The sequence below is a fragment of the Chiloscyllium plagiosum genome, unplaced genomic scaffold (genome assembly GCF_037043375.1).
Source record: "Chiloscyllium plagiosum isolate Xiang-an unplaced genomic scaffold, Cpla_swu_hap1 HiC_scaffold_12, whole genome shotgun sequence".
NCBI lineage: Eukaryota > Metazoa > Chordata > Chondrichthyes > Orectolobiformes > Hemiscylliidae > Chiloscyllium > Chiloscyllium plagiosum.
In genome coordinates this window covers 80,077,984-80,091,706 of record NW_028270150.1, presented here as the reverse complement: position 1 = coordinate 80,091,706, position 13,723 = coordinate 80,077,984, and positions in this window count along the sequence as shown.

Below are 13,723 nucleotides of genomic sequence, written 5' to 3'. Positions count from 1 at the left end.
AAGATAGGTGTGGAAGAATTAGATTTCAGTTCATTGGCCAGTGCCACCAGCACTGGGGGAAATGGGAGTCTACGCCTGAATTATGCTGAGACCAGTGTTCTTGGGAGGTAGAGAGCATTATAATCTAAATGGTGAGGACAAAGGAACAAATATAGAAAGATGTAGTAAGTCAAAGAGTATAAAGAAAAGTAGTAATATAGAAAATGAGGGTTAGAGAATGGCAGGTAAATAGCCAAGGAATACTCCAATAATCAATGTGACACGTTACAAAGAGACCAAAAAAAGATAAAATTGAAGGCTTTGTATCTGAATGTAGCTTTCATAACAAAGTAAATAAATTGATGGTACACATTGATCAAAATAAGCACAACCTGATAACTCTTTTGAAGACATTAGCTGTAAAAGGACAAGGATTCAGTCCTCTATACTGAGGGATATTTGAGATTCAAGAGTAATAAGAAGCTCGGTAAAGGTGGAGGAGTAGAACTCCTCTTATGATTTGTGCAATAGTTAGAGATGACTATGCTTCTGTTGATGAGAATGCAACATCAGTTTGGGAATGGGGAATATTGGGGGAGCAAAGTCAGTAATGACAGTGGTCTACAGACCCCTTCACGGTAAATACAATGTGGGACAAAGCGTGCAGGAAGACATATTGAGTGTTCGTTAAAGATAGACAGCAATCATCTGGATGAAGGGTCATGAGACCTTAAACATTGACTCTGTGTTCTGCCTAGAGGTGCTGCTCGATCTGCTGAATTTCTCCAGCAATTTCTGGTTTCATTTCAGCAACAACCTTTGATAGCTTTAATCCACATGTAAACTTGAAAATCAGATTGGCAGTGATAACCTGGCTGATGAGTTCATAGAAATCTTCTTTGTGATAGTTACTTAGAGCAGCATGTTCTGGAACTTAGCAGAGAGAGGTTACATTAGTTTTGATATTGTGTCATGAGTCAAGATTAGTTGCAGTTCAAGGCAGCAGTTCATCACCTTCTCAAGAAACTAAGGGATGGCAAGAAATGCTGGCCCAGCCATCAACACCCACATTCTAGAGAATAAATAAGTCACTTCTAGGTAATAATGACCACAACATAATTGAATTTTTCATGCAATTTTAACAGGAGAAGATTGAGTCTAGGACTAGTGCTTTAAACCTAAGTAAGGACAATTATGTGGGCATGAAAAATGCTGAACTAGCTGAAGTGAACCGACATAATGGATGATGGATAGATCAATAGAGATTCTCAGTAGTGGCCTTTAAAGGGATATTTCACTTGAGTCAAAATAAATATACTCCCCTATAAAGTCATGATTTGGGAGCAACGCTCCAAAAGCTAGTGCTTCCAATTAAACCTGTTGGCTATAATTTGGTGTTGTGCGATTTTTAACTTTGTATCCCCTATAAAGGAAATTCTAAATGGAAGATTCATCACCTATGGATAACTAAAGAAGTTAGGAAAAGCACCAAACTTAAGGAAAAACATTCACTCAGAAAATATGTGAGGCAGATGAGGTGATCGGTCAGAATATAAAGAATGGCAGAAAATGTCTACACGTGCAAGTAGGACCAAGATATTGGAGTGTGAAAGGAAGTTGGTTAGGATTGTCAAAAAGTATAGCAAGAGTTTTTGGTGGTGTTTAAAGGAAAAGAGTAAATAAATTGAGTGTTGATTCCCCAAAGGGTGAGAATGTGACGTTCACAGTAGAAATTAAAGTGTTGTTGGCTGAAATTAACAAATATTTTGCTTCTGTCTTCCTAATAATGGTTGTAAATCAGGAACTGGGAAGGAGAGAGAAACTTAATGAAATCGCAAAGGAAGCAGTATTGATTAAACTGACGGAGATCAGGCTGACAGGTCTCTGGGTCCATACGGCCATAAGAAATAGGAACAGGAGTAGGCTATTTGGCCCCTTGAGCCTGCTGTGCTATTCAATAGGATCATGGCTGATCCAACGTTCCTCACGTCCACTTTCCTGCCCTTTCCCTGTAACCCTTTATTACCCCAACTGATCAAGAATTGATTTATCTGAACGTTAAACAAGGACTCTGCTTCCATAGCTCTCTGTGACAAGGAGTGACAAAGACTTGCAACCGTCTGAGAAAAGAAATTCCTCTCAACTCAGCCTTAAATTGTTGCCCTGTTTTTCTGAGACCATGCCCTCTTGTCCGAGACTGTCTCATGAGGGGGGAGCATCCTCTCAGCACTTACCCTGTCAAACCCCTTAAGAATCCTATATTTAGCAATGAGATCACCTCTCATGCTTCTAAACTCCAGTGAATACAGTTCCAACCTGTTTCGCCTTTGCTCATAAGACAATCCCTCCACACCAGAGATCATGTTCATGAGGCTTCTCCAAAACGCCTCCAAATGAATTATATATTACTTTAAATAAGGGAATGAAACTGCTCTCAGTACTTGAGCTGTGGTCTCCCTAGCACACTGTACGAGTGCAGGGAAACTTCCCTACTCTTATAGTCCAACCCCCTTGAAATAAAGGCCAGCATTCCATTAGCCTTCCTGATTACCTGCTGCAGCTGAATGCTAGCTTTCTGTGTTTCATGTATAAATACCTCCAAGTCTGTTTGCATTGCAGCTTCCAGCAGATAGACTTCACAGGTAGTACAGTGGTTCAGTGGTTAGCACTGCTGCCTCACAAAACCAGGGACCTGGGTTCAATTCCACTCTTGGACATCTGTCTGTATGGAATTTGCATGTCTCCCCGTGTCTGTGTGGATTTCCGCTGGGTGCTTCGGTTTCTTCCCACAGTCCAAAGATGTGCAAGTTGGGTGGACTGGCCATGATAGATTGCCCATTGTGTTCTGGGATGTGTAGGTTAGATGTGTTAGCCACTAGAAATGCTGGGTTCCAGGGATAGGGTAGAGGGGTGGGTTACTCTTCAGAGGGTTGGTGTGGACCTGTTGGGCCAAACGGCCTGTTTCCACGCTGTGGGGATTCTATGATCCTACAGTCTTAAATGAGGTAGGAGATGCATTGTGTTGATTTTACAAAACTTCCTCAATTTTGGAAAGGTTCCATCAGATTGGAAAATAGCAAAAGTCACCCTTCCATTCAAGAAAGGATGAAGGTAGAAAACAGGAAAAAAGATAGATCAGTGAGCTTGACGTCTGTCACGGGGAAGCTGTTAGAATCGATTAGTAAAGAGATTATAATGATTACCTAAAAATGGAAAGTATTCTGGAAGAGTCAGTATGGTTTTGTGAAAATCATATTTGGACAATTACTTAGAAGTCTTTGACTCTCATGTACTGTGGATAAAGGGTAGTTTGTACCAGTGCTGTGTTTGGATTTCTAAAAGTCATTCGATACCGTACATTTCAAAGTTTATGGCAAAAACCTGAAACTCATGACATCAGAGGTAATGTGGATAGAAGATTCACTGGCAGGCCGAATATGCATAAACAAGTATTTATGTTATTGGCATGATGTGAGAAATGTAGCCTCTACTTTGCGCTTTACTGGGCCTCAATTTTTAAAGATTCACATTAACCTCAGGTAATGGGAGCAAAGGCACAGTGGTTAAATTTGCAAATAACACTAAAATCAGTGGAAAAGTATGTTGTGAAGAAGTTTTAAGGAGTTTGCAGATGATACAGACAGGTTGGATGATTGGGCAAAAATCAGGGAGATGGAGCATAATATGGAGAAATATTCACTTTGACCTGAGGAATGATAAAGCAGAGTATTATGTAAACGGAGACCAACTGCAGAATTCAGCGTTATAGAGAGATCTACATGTAATACTACATGAGTCACAAGATGTTAACATGCAGGTGGAGCACATGATCAAGGAAACCAATGTGTTACTGTCCGACATCTCATTGAAAAGGCCTAAGGATCTAAATGACTCCTATGTTGCTAATGTATTTGCAAAGGCAAGGACTGACAAGAGATGGTGATCATGGCTTTGTGCGTGGGAAATCATGTCTCACAAACTTGATTGAATTTATTGAAGAAGTAACAAAGGATTGATGAGGGCAGAGCGGTAGACATGATCTATATGGACTTCAGTAAGGCATTTGACAAGTTTCCCCATGGGAGACTGGTTAGCAAGGTTAGATCTCACGGAATACAGGTAGAACTAGCCATTTGGATACAGAACTGGATCAAAGATGGTGGTGGAGGGTCATTTTTCAGACTGCAGGCGTGTGACCAATGGAGTGCCACACGGATCACTGGGTCCACTATTTTTCATCATTTATATAAATGATGTGGAAGTGAGTATAAGGGGTACAGTTAGTAAGTTTGCAGATGACACCAAAATTGGAGATGTAGTAGATAGTGAAGAAGGTAACCTCAGATTACAACGGGATCTTGACCAGATGGGCCAATGGGCTGAGAAGTGGCAGATGGAGTTTAATTTAGATAAATGCGAGGTGCTGCATTTTGGGAAAGCAAATCTTAGCAGGACTTATACTCTTAATGGTAAGGTCCTAGGGAGTGTTGCTGAACAAAGAGACCTTGGAGTGCAGGTTCATAGTTCCTTGAAAGTTGAGTCACGGATAGATAAGATAGTGAAGAAGGCGTTTGATATGCTTTCCTTTGTTGGTCAGAGTATTGAGTACAGAAGTTGGGAGATCATGTTGCGGCTGTGCAGGACATTGGTTAGGCCACTGTTTAAATATTGCGTGCAATTCTGGTCTCCTTCCTATCGGAAAGATGTTGTGAAACTTGACAGGGTTCAGAAAAGATTTACAAGGATGTTGCCAGGGTTGGAAGATTTGAGCTACAGGGAGAGGCTGAATAGGCTGGGGCTGTTTTCCCTGGAACGTCAGAGGCTGAGGGGTGACCTTATAGAGGTTTACAAAATTATGAGGGGCATGGATAGGATAGATAGACAATGTTTTTTCCCTGGGTGGAGGAGTCGAGAACTTAGAGGGCATAGGTTTAGGGTGAGAGGGGAAAGATATAAAAGAGGCCTAAGCGTCAACTTTTTCATACAGAGGATGGTGGGTGTCTGGAATAAGCTGCCAAAGGAAGTGGTGGAGGCTGATACAATTGCAACATTTAAAAGGCATTTGGCTGGGTATACAAATAGGAAGGGTTTTGAGGGATACGGGCCGGATGCCTACAACTGGGACTAGATTGGGTTGGGATATCTGGTCGCCATGGATGGGTTGGACAAAAGGGTCTGTTTCCATACTGTTCATCTCTATGACTCTAAGTTGTGTTTATTGTAAGGTGAATTGAACAAAAAAGTAAGAATCTAAAACAGAAATTGCTGGAGAATCTCAGCAGGTCTGGCAGCATCTGTGGAGGGGGAAAGCAGAGTTAACATTTTGGGTCCGGTGACCCTACTTCAGAGCTGCCCTTCAGTACTCAGTTCTGAAGAAGAGTCAGTGGACCATAAATGTTGCCAGGCCTGCTGAGATTCTCCAGCAATTTCTGTTTTTGTTTCGGATTTCCACAATCCACAGTTCTTTGTTTTTTTTTTAAGAACCTGAATAGTTTCCTCTTGTGGGTGAGTCCAGAGGTAGTTTCAAAATTATCCATTATACTTGTTACTCCATCAAATAATTCAAATTCATTGGATAAATATGACTTCCCTTTCTCAAATCCATACTCTTTTTGGACGAAAGCGAGAAGATTTTTTTTCTCTTCAGTGATTGTGTAAGGTTGGAATTCTCTGCCTCAGAAGGCAGTGTAGATAAGGTCATTAAATATTTTCAAGATCATAGTTGATGGAATTCTTGTGAGACAAAGGAACAAAAGGTTAGTGGGGGAGATGGGAATGTGGCATTTGAACTACAAACAGAGCAGTCGTGATCTTACTGAACTGTGGAATGGTCTCAAATGTCCGAGTGGTCTATTTCGGCTCCTAATTTGTTTTATGATGGAGGTGTACAATATACATTTTATATTCTGGATTTTCTGGCAAACCATGTGCACATTCACTTTGAGCACAATTACGAAATGTAACTCAATTTCATAACGGTTCAGTGAAGAAAATGATCAAAAATTACAAAATTGTGACAGGGCAACCCCCAGTCTTTAAGCACATAGGAGTAGGCCATTCAGCCCCTCAAGCCTATTCCATCATTTAGTGAGATCATGGCTGATCCGTGACCTAACTGCACATACCTGCCTTTGGCCTATATCCCTTCATACTGTTGCTTAACAAAACTGTTGGGGCAGCACAGTAGCTCAGTGGCTAGCACTGCTGCCTCACAGCGCCAGGGACCCAGATTCGATTTCAGCCTCGGGTGACTGTATGTGTGGAGTTCTCCCCATGTCTGCATGGGTTTCCTCCGGGTGCTCCGGTTTCCTCCCACAGTCCAAAGATGTGCAGGTCAGGTGAATCGGCCGTGCTAAATTGCCCATAGTGTTAGGTGCATTAGTCAGAGGGGAATGTGTCTGGGTTTCTCTTCGGAGGGTCGGTGTGGACTTTTTGGGCCGAAGGTCCTGTTTTCACACTGTAGGGAATCAAATCTATATCCAACTCAGATTTAAAATTACAACTGGATGAGCGTTAACTGCCCTGGGTTCCCAGGGTCTTCCTGCAGATACAGGAGAGCTCTATGACTTCAAGGGCTGCCTTCACCATGCCTTGGGGACACTGATTTCTCAGCAATTAATACAAGTTTTAACATGCACTTGTTCATCTGTCTCCAGCAATCTCGTGCTCCACACTAACAGAGAAACGTTGAGACAGACACACCGAGCAGTGTTCTCCAATATCAACAAAGAAAACAGCCTGAATGAGTGGGCTTCAACTACCACAGAACCAGGATTTTATTTTCATTTTAACCTTCAGTAGGAGTTGCTGGGGTCTTGAAGCTGGATGTGGAAGCTCTTATTCCTCTCTCTAATACAGCTAAAAGCTGGGGTTCTGTTTCTGCTGCTCGAATTGCATGTGAGAGAATCTATTTTACCAAGGGTGTATTTATGGGATGTTATGTGATATTAGAACAGTTAAATAGTAGTAATAAATACATATATTATTTTGTTGAGTATTGCAATAGAGTTACAGTTAAGCCAATTCTTTTCTTCTTATTTTGCTTGAATTTTAATTATAGTTTATGAATAAAGTGTGTTTTGTTTCAGACCTGGTAGTTTGACCAATTGAATTGCATCTGAAACACAAAACTTTAGACTTATCTTTAATATGAGAAAAAGTTAGGGTCTAAGCCTATCTTCTTAATACATTTTGAGGGAGTTTGATCTGTTCCATAATACAATACTACACTAATTGACGTACAGACTATTAACTACCCAGCTGGCAGTGGCCGGACTGTCAGATGAGCAGGTATTTTAAACCCCATAACTAATATTCTCATCCATAATGTGTGAAATTGTTCAAAAGGAAGTGGAAAAATTGCCAATATTTTCAATCTAGATTTACAGGATTTTACGCATGGTAACTCCAACATCTCGAAATCATGCCAGACAAACAACATAAATCAACATTTTCTGCAGAGCCCCATCAAAAATAAAACTCCAGCTTTCAAACATTTCGCAATCGACTAATGCATAGTTTTGAAAAAAACAACCGAGAGAAGTGTCATCAATGGTGATGCCGCACATCCATTGTCAAGTTCAGTATCAATAACTCTACTTACCTGGCTGTTACTGAGATTTCAGTTTTTGGGGGAAGCTGCTAGTTACCTTTTGATAGCTTTACAGGTAGGCTGATTGAAGTACAAGGCAGCGAACAGGAATGTGGAATATCACCCATAACAGTTCAAAATTACAACCATGCGCATAAATAAGCCTTTCATTCTCGAGGATTACTGATTCTTCAATATCATAAACTCTCTGGATAAGGGTAGCTGCCAAGTTTGTTTTTATTGTTGGGTTAGACGCTACAATGTGAGTTTGGGTTCATAATAGTGTTACAACATGGCGGTGAACCCCTCTGCTAATTAAACCAAACACCCAGAAATGCTCACCTCACCCTATAATCTGTTAAAGTATGAGTGACAGAGAACTCCCAAGTTCCACTATTTAAAGAAAAAACATCAATTTATTCTTTAATGCTAGAAGTGAACATTAAACAGCAACTACTTATAACTCTAAGCCTCCTTTCTCTGAAAGGTTTGTTATCTCCCTCCAACTTTATAACAATATACTGATCCAATAAAAGCTTGTATTAAAATTACATTAACTTAATTTTCAAAACCAAGCAGCAGCTGTCATCATCAGCATTTGTCTTCTTTCAGCTGCTGATCTCCTTGGGTTGTCTTCAATCTTTTGCTGCAAAGATGTTTCATATGAAAAAGGTACCTTTGATAGAGAGTGTTTTGACTGGCAGTCTTGCTCTAGATGGCAGTTTGTCACTCTCTCTCTGGCTAACTCTTAAAATGCTACTTTTATACCCCAAACATTGGATCATTACATTTGTTCAATGATGTCAAAACAGTAAAATTCAAATTCGATTGGGTTTTAGTATCCTGGGGCAGAATTTAAATTGATTGGTTAAATTCAAATGGTGATCAAAACAACTGAGGTATCTAGTTTACAGCCATATGTTAAATATTTTCAATTTTCCAGTACACTCTGAGACTGCTAGTCAGTCACATGACATTTGCCTGCAAACTCTTACTGCCATAACAGTCTTCACTCTCTCTTAAAAGTACAGTACACACCTTTAACTTCATAACAATAGACTGGTTGAGGCAAAGGTAAAGTCAACAACTCTGTTCAGGCCCAGACTTGAAAATAACATAGTTTATTATATATGAATACTGGAGGGTTTGAGTTACAGGGATAAACTGGAGAGGCTGGGACTTCTTGCACTGGAGCATGGGAGGTTGAGGGCAGTGACCTTATCGAGATTTATAAATTTCATGAGGTGCATAGATAAGGTAAATAGCAAAGGTCCTTTCCCTATGGTTGGGGAGTTCAAAACCAGATGACATATTTTTAAGGTGCTCAGAGAAAGATTTGAAAAGGACCTGACAGGCAGCCTTTCCACACAGAGGGTGGTCCATATGTGAAATGAACTGCCAGAGGAATTGTTGCGTTTAGGTACAATTACAACATTTAAAAGACATTTGGACAGTACATGAAGTGGAAAAGTTTTGAGGGATGTGGGCCAAACGCAGGCAAATGGGACTAGGTTAATTCAGGAAATATGGAGGTTCGGAATTGAAGGTGATTTAACGGTTTGGATCAGAAATTGTTAAAAATCACACAATACCAGGTTATAGTCCAACAGGTTTAATTGGAAGCACACTAGCTTTCGGAGCGACGCTCCTTCATCAGGTGATAGTGGAGGGCTCAATCGTAACACAGAATTTATAGCAAACATTTACAGTGTGATGTAACTGAAATTATACATTGAAAAATTGATCATCTGTTAAGCCTTTCATCTGTTATAATACAGTGGTAGTTTCACTTCTTTCATGTGTAAATCACAAAACCTTTTTTTTTAAAAAGTTGCATTCTTGGGTTAGCTGTTAACAATGGTGATAGCTAGACAATATGTTGAAGGTGTTGGCCCCTGTGAACATCTGTCTGGGTTGGGGATTGTGAGTGTGAGAAAGTGTATGCCTGTGTGTGTAGTGAGTGCAGAGTGTCTTAAGTCTGTGAGGGGGTGCATGTGTGAGTGTGGGAGTATGTGTGTCTGTAAGGGTGTGTGTGGGTGTCTGTGTGCGCATCTGTATGTATGTGTGTCTGTGTGTATGTGTGTATAAGAGTGTCTGTGTGTATGTGAGAGTGTGTGTGTGTAGGAGTATCTCTGTGTGTGTATAGTACAATGGTGGTCACCTGTAATGTGACATGAACCCAAGGTCCCGGTTGAGGCCCTCCCTATAGGTACCGAACTTAGCTATCAGCCTCTGCTCAGCCACCTTTCTCTGCTGCCTGTCCCGAAGTCCACCTTGGAGGATGGACACCCGAAGGTCCGAGGCTGAATGTCCTGGACCACTGAAGTGTTCCCCAACTGGGTGGGAACCCTGTGATTGTTGTGCGGTGCCCATTCATCTGTTGTCGTAGCCTTTGCTCGGTTTTTAGATTAGAATCAATCTAAACATCATGGCATAGATAGAGAACACAGGGGGCCAACACCTTCAACATATTGTTTAGCTATCACCATTGTTAACAGCTAACCTGAGAATGCAACTTTTTTAAAAAAAGGTTTTGTGATTTACACATGAAAGAAGTGAAACTATCACAGTATTCCAACAGATGAAAGGCTTAACAGACGATCAATTTTTCAATATATAATTTCAGTTACATCATACTGTAAATTTTTGCTATAAATTCTGTGTTACGATTGAGCCCTCCACTATCACCTGATGAAAGAGTGTCATTCTGAAAGCTAGTGTGCTTCCAATTAAACCTGTTGGACTATAACCTGGTGTTGTATGATTTTTAACTTTGTACACTCCAGTCCAACACTGGCATGTCCAAATCATGATCAGAAATTGGCTTCCTTAAAGACAGAGGGTACTGGTTGATGGGAAATATTCATCCTGGAGCTCAGTTACCAGTGGTATGCCACAAGGATCTGTTTTGGGGCCACTGCTGTCATTTTTATACATGATCTGGATGTGGGTGTAGAAGGTTGGGTTGGTAAATTTGCAGATGACACTAAGATAGGCAGAGTTGTGGATAGTGCTGAAGGATGTTGTGGGTTACAGAGGGACAGAGATAAGATGCAGAACTGGGCTGAGAAGTAGCAAATGGAGTTTAATGCGGAAAGATGTGAGGTAGTTCACTTCGGAAGAAGTAACAGGAATGCAGAGTACTGGGCTAAGGGTAAAATTCCTGGCAGTGCAGATGAACAGAGAGATCTTAGTGTCCAGGTGTATAAATCCCTGAAAGTTGCCACCCAGATTGATAGAGTTGTTAAGAAGGCATATGGTGTGTTGGCATTTATTGGTAGGGGGATTGAGTTTCGGAGCCATGGGGTCATGCTTTAGCTTGCGTGCAGTTCTGGTCACCGCATTATAGGAACGATGTGGAAGCTTTGGAAAGGGTTCAGAGATTTACAAGGATGTTGCCTGGTATGGAGGGAAGGTCTTACGAGGAAAGGCTGAGGGAACTGAGGCTGTTTTCGTTGGAGAGAAGAAGGTTGAAATGTGACTTAATCAAGATGTATAAGATAGTCAAAGGGTTAGATAATAAGAACCTTTTTCCTCAATTGGTGAAGGCTAACACGAGGAGACATAGCTTTGAATTGAGGGGTGATGGATTTAGGACAGATATCGGGGTAGTATCTTTACTCAGAGTAGCAGGGGCGTGGAACGGCCTGCCTGCAACAGTAGTAGACTGGTCGACATTAAGGGCATTTAAGTAGGCATTGGACATACATATGGATAATAATGGAACAGGGTAGGTTAGATGGACATCAAGTTAATTTCACAGCTTGGTACAACATCGAGGGTGGAAGGGCCTGTACTGCGCTGTAATGTGCGAAGTTCTATGAAACCTGATCGGCATGGATCAGTTGGACTAAAGAGTCTGTTTCTGTGCTGTATGACTCTACGCTGCTGCACTTGGTAAACATGGATTAACCAGGCTCTGATTTATAATTTCATTAAGTAGAAACTAATCTATCTACTTCATGGACTCCTGTCAATTTTCTAGTCTAAATTGCTGTAGTCTTGTGGTGTTCTTCCAGACAGTGCAATTCAGTATGGGTTCTAATTCCACTCACATTGTTCTATTTATGTTCAGTGATGTACAGCTCTGTGGCATCATTGCAAGGTTGCTCCTGGGTCCTGATGCCCTTTCAGAACAGTATTAAGTGTAGTCTCTGATTTCCATTTTACATCACCATTTCTCACATTCTTGAAATCATCAAGATGCATTCCCTAAAATGGCTGAAAACCATTTGTGGACTACAGACACAAGCACAAAAATCACTGAATGTTTTTCACCAATAACAAAATATTTGATTATTAAAAAGCTTTTCTACTACTCTTACCTCTTTTGAGATACTCCTTAATACCTATTTCTTTGAATAAGCTTTTGGTCATTGTTCTCTTATCACATTGCGTAGGTCATTGTCAAATTTTGTATTATCTGTGAAGAATTCTGGGGTGTTTTACTGTGTTCTTAGACTATACAAACACATGTTGTAAGTGTATTATGGGCATATCATAAAGACGATGACATCTATTCAATGTTGAGCCTTTATTCTTTTTTCAAGTAGCTTTTAAACAAAATGGATTCATAGAGTAAGAGGCCCCTTGGTCCATAATGTCCACAATGGTCCTCATGAATCTGTCTAGTCTAATCCCATTTCCTACTATTTGGCCCATAGCCTTGCATGCTGGTTATATTACATCATTTTATGATTATTTTCTAAATGAAGTCACCATTGTCCATGATTAAGTCAGAACTATTTGCAACATTTGATACCAGAGCCAGTAGGCATCAATGATTTTATTAGTGTCTCCATCATTCTAGTCGGCTTGGCCACAAGACGACTGAAGGGGGAAAGAACAGTCCTATGAAAAATACTAAAATACAAAACATTGAATTTAGAAAAGTATATTATTATGTTGTGTGGAACAATGGCTAGAAACATTACACTTATGAACAGCAACAGTTTATTTTAGAAAAAAGCAAATAGGGTGTTAAATGGTCAGGCTAAATTGCAATGTTTCACAATTGATTTTCCTTTGATGAGCACAAGCATGTTATCATAGAATTCCTACAGTGTGGAAACAGGATATTTGGCACAACAAGTCCACACAGACCCTGTGAACAGTATCCCACCCATACCCATTCCCCTACCCTATTACTCTACATTTCCCCTGACTAATGCACCTAACCTACACATCCCTGAACACTACAGACAAATTAGCACTGCCAATTCACCTAACCTGCACATCTTATTGTGGGAGGATACTGGAGCACCCAGAGGAAACCCACGCTGACATGGGGAAAATGTGCAAACTCCACATAGACAGTCGCCCGAGGTTGGAATCGAACTCAGATCCCTGGTGCTGTGAGGCAGCAGTGCTAACCACTGGTAATACTCAGCTTGCATGCTGTGTTTTGAACACGTCATATGTCTGAAACAAGTGAAAGACATCCTTTTCAGTATGTGTCACCAGTTAAAACTGACACCAGTTGGATTTGCAATTTTGTTTTATTGGATTATATTTTTGGATTAATATAAATTAATTAGGTTAGGAATTTTACAGTGACTAACTCACTTCTGTCTCCCCAAAGTCTGTCCACCAGCTACAAGTGTTGGATTTCTTTATTTGACTGAAGCTCCTAGTCCAGGTTTCAATAGCACACAAAAACTTGGATACAGTTCTACTTAATGTGGTCCATATGTATTAAACTGCTCAGCAACAGTACACACAATGTCACAAGTTGCATCTAAGAGCTATGAGGTTTGTCTCGATGGTCAATCTAGTTATGGTCTCCAGGCATTCCTTGGAGCAGGAGACCTAACTGCTTCACCTGTTTGCAGCCGTGAGTTACTCTTAAAATCTTTTTTATAAACACCTTTTCTTTGAGATGATTGTATACCTGTTTATTCATCTCCATTTGGACATCCCTGTCCTCATTCAATGTCACCACCAGATATCTGTTCTCTGACTTCAATGTCACCACCAGATATCTGTTCTCTCACTTCTCTTCAAGGTGACTGTGCTGTGTGATATCTCCAACTCTCTTATCATTACGGCCACAGAAAGAGTGAGTCACAGCTCCAACAACAGCTTAAAAAATAATGTCCAGACTTTATAGCAAATTTCTTGTCTTGATCACTATCTTCCCAAACTGCCTTCTCG